This window comes from Prenolepis imparis, unplaced genomic scaffold, assembly GCF_030444845.1.
Source record: "Prenolepis imparis isolate NDT839.2.m4 unplaced genomic scaffold, iyPreImpa1.0 SCAF_1, whole genome shotgun sequence".
Classification (NCBI taxonomy): Eukaryota; Metazoa; Arthropoda; class Insecta; order Hymenoptera; family Formicidae; genus Prenolepis; species Prenolepis imparis.
In genome coordinates this window covers 25409529-25418171 of record NW_028141159.1, presented here as the reverse complement: position 1 = coordinate 25418171, position 8643 = coordinate 25409529, and the positions used below count along the sequence as shown (strand labels likewise).

The 8643-nt window shown below is 25.0% G+C and overlaps 1 long non-coding RNA gene across 2 annotated transcripts in view; it reads left to right on the top strand.

Annotated features, from left to right (window-relative positions):
• LOC145937791 (uncharacterized) overlaps positions 1–7850 on the top strand; it is a 39584-nt gene extending 31734 nt beyond the window's left edge. The window contains exons 2-3 of one of the 2 annotated variants that reach the window (XR_014425643.1): positions 2445–2488; positions 7741–7850. This is a non-coding gene — a long non-coding RNA (uncharacterized LOC145937791). Of the gene's footprint in view, positions 1–2444; positions 2489–6293; positions 6661–7740 lie in introns of those variants that run through there. The other variant, XR_014425646.1, reaches the window with a different exon arrangement.
• The last annotated feature ends 793 nt before the right edge of the window (positions 7851–8643 follow it).

Genomic DNA, 8643 nt, shown 5'->3' with positions numbered 1-8643 from the left:
TCTCTCTGTCTCTCATTTTTTTTCTATTCTTCTTTTTTTTCTAAATAATAGCTTTCTTCTTTTTTTTTCTATCTCTTTCTTCTCTCCATCTCTTTTCGTTGTCTATTCTTTCTATTTTCTTTAGCTTTAAATAAAATATTTAAAAGATTATTAATTTTAATAATATTTAAACCTTCAATATTTTATATATTATATATTTTATATATACATAAAAATTTGCAAGTTTTAAAGCGCTCCTCTAATTGTTTTGCGTAGTGTAGTCTATCTATCTATATCTATCTATCCCTTTCTAAAAAAGGCATGTAAAGTCGATTCTCGCATGTATTGTTGCCGCTTTTCCGCGATGCTGATTGGTTGTCTTGATTCGCGTTGTGCGTTATATTCGTATACCATCGAGTGGCTGTCATCGCGAAGGTTAATAGTTTGACAGTTGAGAAAGTGTGTGATAATTTGTTACAAATATATTGGTATAATTATATTGGTATATTATATTATAATTTTGGTTTTATTTGCATTGCGTAAATAAGTTAATTATTTTTATTTGTAATAAAATTTTGCATTAAGTAAATAAGTTATAGATTTTATAAATTTATTTTATATTTAATAAATCTTTTATATCTTTTATTATTATTAATTTTATAATTTAAATTAAATAAATTTTAATATATGTGATATATAGTCCCTAAATAAATTTTAATCTATCTGATAGTCCCCGGATGTCGAAGAAATAAGTGTCGATATGTCTTATAAATTCAGACCAGCTGTAGTCGATGTCAGGTTATCATTATAAATGCAACTTATCCATATCCAGAAATTTTACAAGTATAATTAACTTATTTCGATAATTTGGCGCATTTTGTATATTAATATTAATTTAGTAATATTACTTTTCTTATCAAGGTTTATTGGTGAGCGATGTATTGGAATTCTTTAATGAAGAACGTAAATTTAAACTAAATACAGGAAAGATGATGTTTACGATCTTATAGATTATCGTTTTTTTTTTTTTGAAACTTTACATTGACAAGCTCCTAAAAAGATTTGAAAATAGCAGTAAGATTTTTAACATTAAATTATTTTTTACGAGTGACTAATTCTTTATTTTTTATAAATTCTGTAACTATACGCACTTGTAGTTTAATGAAATAGTATGTTTTTTCAATATAAAGCATAAAATACCATAATATAAACACAATAAACTTTTACTATATTTTAAAATAAATAAATAAATAAGTATATAATAATATAGATATAATATAATAATATAGATAATTTTTTAATAAAGAAAGTTAATAATATTTCTTTCAACATTAAAGATTTGCAATATTTAAAAAATCGCTAAAGTAATTTTTTTCTGAAAAGAAAGATATTTTTTATTTATAAATATTTCTCTGATTGGTAACTTGTTTATAATCAAAGCACAAACTTGTTTATTTTGCAAGTATATAGTTTCATAAATATTGATTTGTTTGAACAAGAACGAGTCGATAATGAAACTAATAGAGATAAATATCAAAAGTATTAAAAAAATTTTTTTATAAAGAAAAAATATTTTATAAAGTCAGCTATTTTAGTTTTTATTATGGTACAAGACTTTATTTGCTTGCCCGATCATTAGAGACAATTCACATTTAGATCTTATAATTTAAAAAATTAATTTATATAATCATGAAACACTGTTATTAAGCTCTATATTTTTCTCTTATTTATTTAATATTTTGAACAATTAAACATACAATTATTATTTAAATTCTTGATTATAAGAAAAATAAAATAATTTTTAAAATATACAATTGACATTATTATGATAAAATTAAGTAACATGAATACATAGATTTCGAGCAGATTCTGCTCCATCCATATTTATGGCAATAATATTATTCAGTCTGTTTTCTTTTTCTTGTTTTGCGACTGAAATAATATATATAAAATTGTTAATTTAATGATAACTTGACATCGAACAATGAATATAAATTTTTTGAGATTGAAATAATATATATCATGTTGTTAATCATAATAAATATTAAAATTATATAAAGTTTAAAATTATAATTGAAATATTTATTTAGAAGTTTACCTCTAATTTGATATAATATTGTCGTAATTTTGCTTTCTTTTTATATAAAGGATATATAGTATATTGCTCGAAATAATCATAATCTTCGTCAGTAACCTGTTACTGATAAACACATTGCCTTGTGTTGATCCTCCAATGTAGCTTCTTTATCACTAGATCACTAGAACAACACGCGCGCGCGCAATTCTTCGGTTTTATGTTAAAAAAAATATATATTTTTGAAAAATAATGTAAAGTTTGTTTAAACTCGATTAATATTTTTTCACGGAAATTAGCTGTTAAAGCGTTAATTTCAACAATTTTGCTAATTAAATTTTAAAATAATACACACATATGTATATACATAATTTGAATATTTTATTTTCAGATCAATGTGTACTGTGTACTACAACTCTGCTATTGTACGTATCGGTGAGTAAGAAATTGTTTATTTTATAACATTTCTATAGCGGTAATGGGAATGTATATAATATGTTGAAAATATTAAAATAATAATATGTTTCAAATAATATGTTATAATATCTTATTCGTGATTAATATTTTTTGACAAAAATCAATTGATAATTGTCAAAAATATTAATCGAATTTAAAATATTATAACATCCCTTTCTAAAAAAGGCATGTTTAGTCTATTCTCGCAAGTATTGTTGGATCTTTTCCGCGATACTGATTGACTGTTTCGATTTGCATTGTGCGTTACATTCGTAACATCGAGAGGCTGTCACCGTGAGGGTTAGTAATTTAACAGTTTGTTCAAAATAAAATAAAATAAAATAATATGTTTGAAATAATATGTTATAATACTTTATCCGCGATTAATATTTTTTGACAGAAATCAGCTGATAACTGTCAAAAATATTAATTGAGTTTAAAGTATTATAACCTATTATTTAAAACTAATATTATTTTATTTGATTTAATTTTAAACAAATTGTCAAACTGCTAATTCTCGCGAACAGCCTCTCGATGCTACGAATATAACGCACAACGCGAATCTTGACAGCCAATGAGTATTTTAATATTAAATTATAAAATAAAAAATGTGAATCTTTTAAAATTATTTATTTATATTTCAAAACATACTTATATTTTATGATATAAAATACTTATGACTAACTAAACTTTAACTAAACTTACTTGCTTGAATTAAACTGACTTTAACTAAACTTACTTGAACTTTGAACGGTTTAATTATATTTAACATTTTTAATGTATATATATATATATATATATATATATATATTTATAGATTAATATACTATAGGATAAAAAAATCGTGAATAAAACTTTATAATAGAAATAAAATAAACCATTATTATGAAAAAGCAAAATAAACTATTATGAAATAAACAATAAACTATTAAAATAAAATATCAAATAAACGAAACAAATTTTATGCAAAAATTTTAAAATTATGTTTGAGTGTGCTTTTTTTCTAAATATCGTACTCGATCGCTTGCATGTTGTAACCATTTTTGAATAGTATCTTGTACATCAAAGATTGTACAATTACGCCCAGAATTGATCATAGTCTCTGAAATTAAAAGTTATATAGTTAGGAAATAAGTATACTGCAATATAAAAATATTCATACTACTTCATGATTGGCAATTTTTATAAGAACCATCAGGGAATTTGTTATTTATGAACGAAGGATGTTACATTTATATATTGTTGAATATGGGCTTGTGTAATAGTTTTAATTTTAAACTAAATACTTTTGAACAAAGTCAAAATTTATAAAAATGAAAAAAGTTACAATAAAAACAAAATTATAAAATAAATTTTTTGATGTAAAAACTGTAATGATAATGTTTAAAAATAGTAATTACTGTTACCATTTCCATATTAGTAAAACAACTGTGGTTATTATTTTACAACATAAATTATTACATCACTAATTTTTTGTTATTAATACTAATTTTATTTTTATTACTTTTATTACTAAAATAAAATGATAATAATAATAATAATAATAATAGTGATTCGAAGGAATATAAAAAAGTTATGTGATATTATGAAGATAAAAATCATGTACCTATTATTATATCTATGAACTTCATATCTTTTACTTTGATAGTTTTTTTCTGTCCTGTCCATGATAATTTGCATGACAATTCATCAGTTAATATTAATGTCAAAGCTTGTCGAACATGTTTTTTAACATCTTTACCGCCAATATTTTTAATTATTTTTTTCTGAAAAATAATATAATATGTTAGTATTGTTATATAATCAAAAACAATTAAAATTACAGACCTTAAATTAAATTAATATTGTTAGTTAAATTGTAATAAAAAAGCTTTTATGTTTATAAAATTAAAATGAAAAATAACACAAATTAGATATTTCTTATGCGGATAAATAAATAGATTATTAGATAGATAGATAGACAGATAATAACGTAATTAGAAATTATTCATAATTATGAGCATTTTTATTATGTTTTTATATTATAAAATAAAAATCTCTCTCTCAAGCTTTTAAAAAATTTAGAAAGTGTAATACATAAAATACTTACATATTGTGCACGAGCTATTGCATCTTCCTTTAATAATTTATTAAAATTTTCTAATTCTTGAACTGTAACGATCGGAAACTGTGGCAATATATTTTCATTATTTCGCTGGGGTTCATTACCATAAAAATCTACTAAATGCATGTCAAGTGTGTTTATCTTGTGCAAAATAACTTGAAGATTATGACGGCATGCTTCTGCAAATAGAAACGTAGTGTTAGTCAATTGACTTGCATAAATTATATTTCAATCAAATTCATACAACTCAATTAAATTCAAACAATTTTTCCTTCTCTCGAAAAGTTAACAAAAAATTGAATAAAAAATGTATTTAATCAGTATAGCAAACTTATTTGCTTGTATACTTACTACAACAATGTGTATGATGTTGATGCGTAAAGGATTCATTTGTGTCATCATTAATAACTGTATTGTCAGGAGATATTGTCAGGAGATGTGGTAACGTCTCAAAAGTTTTATCTAGATAAGTTTCCTCTTCAAGTTTATAATAAAAGAACATATATTATTGTTCCCACATATAGTTGAGATTTCCAGTAAAACAGTCTCTTCTTGATAAAATATTATCCAGTCCTATATGTCCTATATGTATGTGTAGAAACATTATATATATTTTATTATGGATATTTTGTATGTCATTCAAATTTATTTGTCGATACTATAAAAAAATAATTATTATAATAAATATATATTTAAAAGATTATAAAGGTTATGTTAGTTGTGGATTTGGTTATGTTAAACATTTATATTCATTACTTTAATTACAGTCTGTTTTTGTATTTATTTTTTGTAGCATTTATTGCTTAATTAATATTTATATCATAAACCTTACCTAAATCATACATTAATCTACAACACGATGTATTCTTCTAGAGCACAAAGAAACCACGCCGAAGCACACTGAAGCACATTGTAACACACTATATATGTATCTTAATATAATGCGCAAACGCGCGAACAAATCTAAAAGACATCAGATACAAGAACACGTTCTGTTGTCTTGATTAAGAAATCTATTTGATTAACTGAAAAAAGATTTCTTACTGATCTCGTAAAATTAATTTCTTACACAAGATATCTTAAAGAAATCTTATAATAGACTTCTTAAAATTGAAATCTATTAGATATCATATGAAGAGCTCGAAAAGCAATCTTTAATAAGATTTCTAATTGAGGTCTTTCTGACATTCGTGCTATCTGGGTATTGACTTTAGAAATATCTTTTTTATAACAATCTCTCGCATGATTCGCAAATATGTTGTAGTGTGTTTACTGAGCGTTTAGTCGAGACTTTAAATGCTTTATGATGTTTAGAAATAATATAATTATTACTCAAAATTGTATTGGTCTGTTGATATTTACATATATCTGCTTTTTCTTGTGCAGAAGTCACAATTTTATTTATTGTGTTTATGTCAGCATGAATTAATGCTTTGTCTAAATATTCAGTTTTTCGATAATAAACTGTAAGTTGATAAATTAAACACTTCATATATCTTACTTTTGGAAAATGAGGCGATATAATAATTGAATTGAAAGAAACATACCTTTGCAAAATGTTAAATCTATATAACAGCTACGCATATGATCCAATTTCGCATTTGAAGTTTTTATAGTATATGTATGAATACTTTGCACACATCAATTTTGGTGCATTCTTTAAAGTACATCTATTTACAGTTTCGAGGAACTTCTGATAATGGTCAATTAAAAGCGAATCGTAAATTTTACAATTGAAGTATTACACGACCAAGATTTTATGGATCTATCTGTTATTAATGATAATTTATTTACTACTTTTCCTTCTGTATTCATTACCAAAGGTTCAAATGAAGTTGCATTATGATGATATGTAGACTCAAAAAAATAATTTTCAGATGAGGCTGTACGTCTAAATTCGCCACATAATGCAGTTAATTTGTCTTTAATTGTAGAACATTCTGCGACAAGAGTTAAGCTTCTGCTTTCTTCTAATTAAAGTTAATTTTGTATATATTGCGAATATAACTGATTCTAATACATATGTACCAACATACAATATTTTCGTTACGGCTTTTAATTATTTCTCAATATGATCTCTAATATTGAGTTTATTTAATGATACTTTTAAGTATTTCTAAAGAATTATGAATTTTTATAGAATTTCTCGACCAGAATTAGAATTATATTTGTGGATTTTTTTTTCTCTTTTTATAAATAAATCTTCTAATAGTATAATATTTAAATTGCGGATGTATTCCACGCAAAATAGCCCGCAATTGTTAATCGCTCCTTCCTGTTCCTTCCAAGGACATCCGGACAAAATATATCTTTACATGATGGCTCATGGTATTTCAATGCCTCAGAAATTTTTTGTGCTCTTTTCAAAGTACCTTTTTTAATGAATTTAAAATTACTATTAAATAATTTCACTGCAGTACTCCGTTAAAATATCTTTTTTTAAAATTATTAAATAATAATGTGTGTATATACAAGTAGATTAACTATAAGAAAGATTTTTCAAAAAAGTTACTATTTCGAGCTGTTGAAGCGGTATACCTGATAATGATGCAGAGTCCGTATTATACATTTTGAGATTTGCATTGGAAATCATTTTTGTGAAAAAGGAAAGAGATGTAATGATATCTATAGAAATATATATATTCTCGATTTTGGAAGATTTTTCGATATTCTATTTGACCAAAAGAACTCATTAATTTAACTATCCTCGGAACTGGTTGTCTACGTCATCAAAAAAAGGATCTGATTCGTTATATCTTAACGAAGGCAAAAGTATCGGCAAAATATGACAGATTCTCACCCGTTTCTAGTGAATCATGTCCCTCTGATTATAAGTCTCAATATTCCTATGGTACGCACAATGCATATACACACATTTTTTTAATTTGCATATATGTAAAATATAAATCAAGAATATATATACAATTTAGGAAAAAGATTTTAAAAAATTTTTTAAATTAATTAAAAGATCAATTTAAAAAAAGATTAATTAAATTTAAATAAAAGAAGATTAGGATTTTGTTATAACTTCCTCGAATAGTGCTTTTGCAATAATTGATACTTTAAAGTATGCATATTTCACATTTTCTAATGTTGCATTGAATTTAAAAAAATGTTTGAATTTTAGTTTTTCAGGAGAGAAAGAGAAAGATTGCACAAGCTTCTACATATTCCCCTTTGAGGCCTAATATTGTCCCTATGGATATATTGCATATATGTAGAATATAAATCAAAAATATAAATTTAAGAAAAAGATTAATTAAATATAAATAAAAGAAGTTTAGATTTTGGTTATACCTTTCCTAAATAGTTTCGCATTGCACAAAACTGCATCGTAGACTTCTGTTTTAATCAATATCTAGAAGTTTCGCCGTGTCACCGCTGGGATTTCCGCTGCAAAAGTCGCCATTCTCTTCGGTCCGGCCAGGGTCTATCGCTCCGATCGACAACTGATTATTTCGGCAGTTCAAGTTTGACAGTTGATCCAAGTAGGGATTTAATTTCTCGCTGTAATCCTTGTTCCTCATTATCCGTTCGGCGGTTTTATTTTAGTCCACCGTGGGAGTTACTATGTTGTTGAGCATACGGAGAAATTTTTAAAACAACACATACAATTTTATTGCATAATAGGCATTCTGCTCTGGTATTATTAATTTTTTGAAAATTTGTTTTCCACGTATTATTATTTAAAGTAGAAATTTCTTTGTACTCATGGTTCAAATGTGTTTTTAAATAAATAAATCTTTAATTAATTTAAAATTAGTGTAACATAAACTACATGTTCCATTATTATCAATTGGAATATAAAATTCCTACATCCAGGAATAATAACTTTTTTCGTGCAGTTCAGTACAATGGCGCTACAACTCCGAAACAAGCCTCATGAAGTTTAGCCCTCCACACATCTCACAATCAGTGCATCGGCTCTAACTCGACACGCGCAGCAAAGATTTCGCATCTGCAATCTACCATCTCACTCTCGATCTTTCTCTTGTGCGATTATTGTATATATTGAAGTCGAGACGTTTCC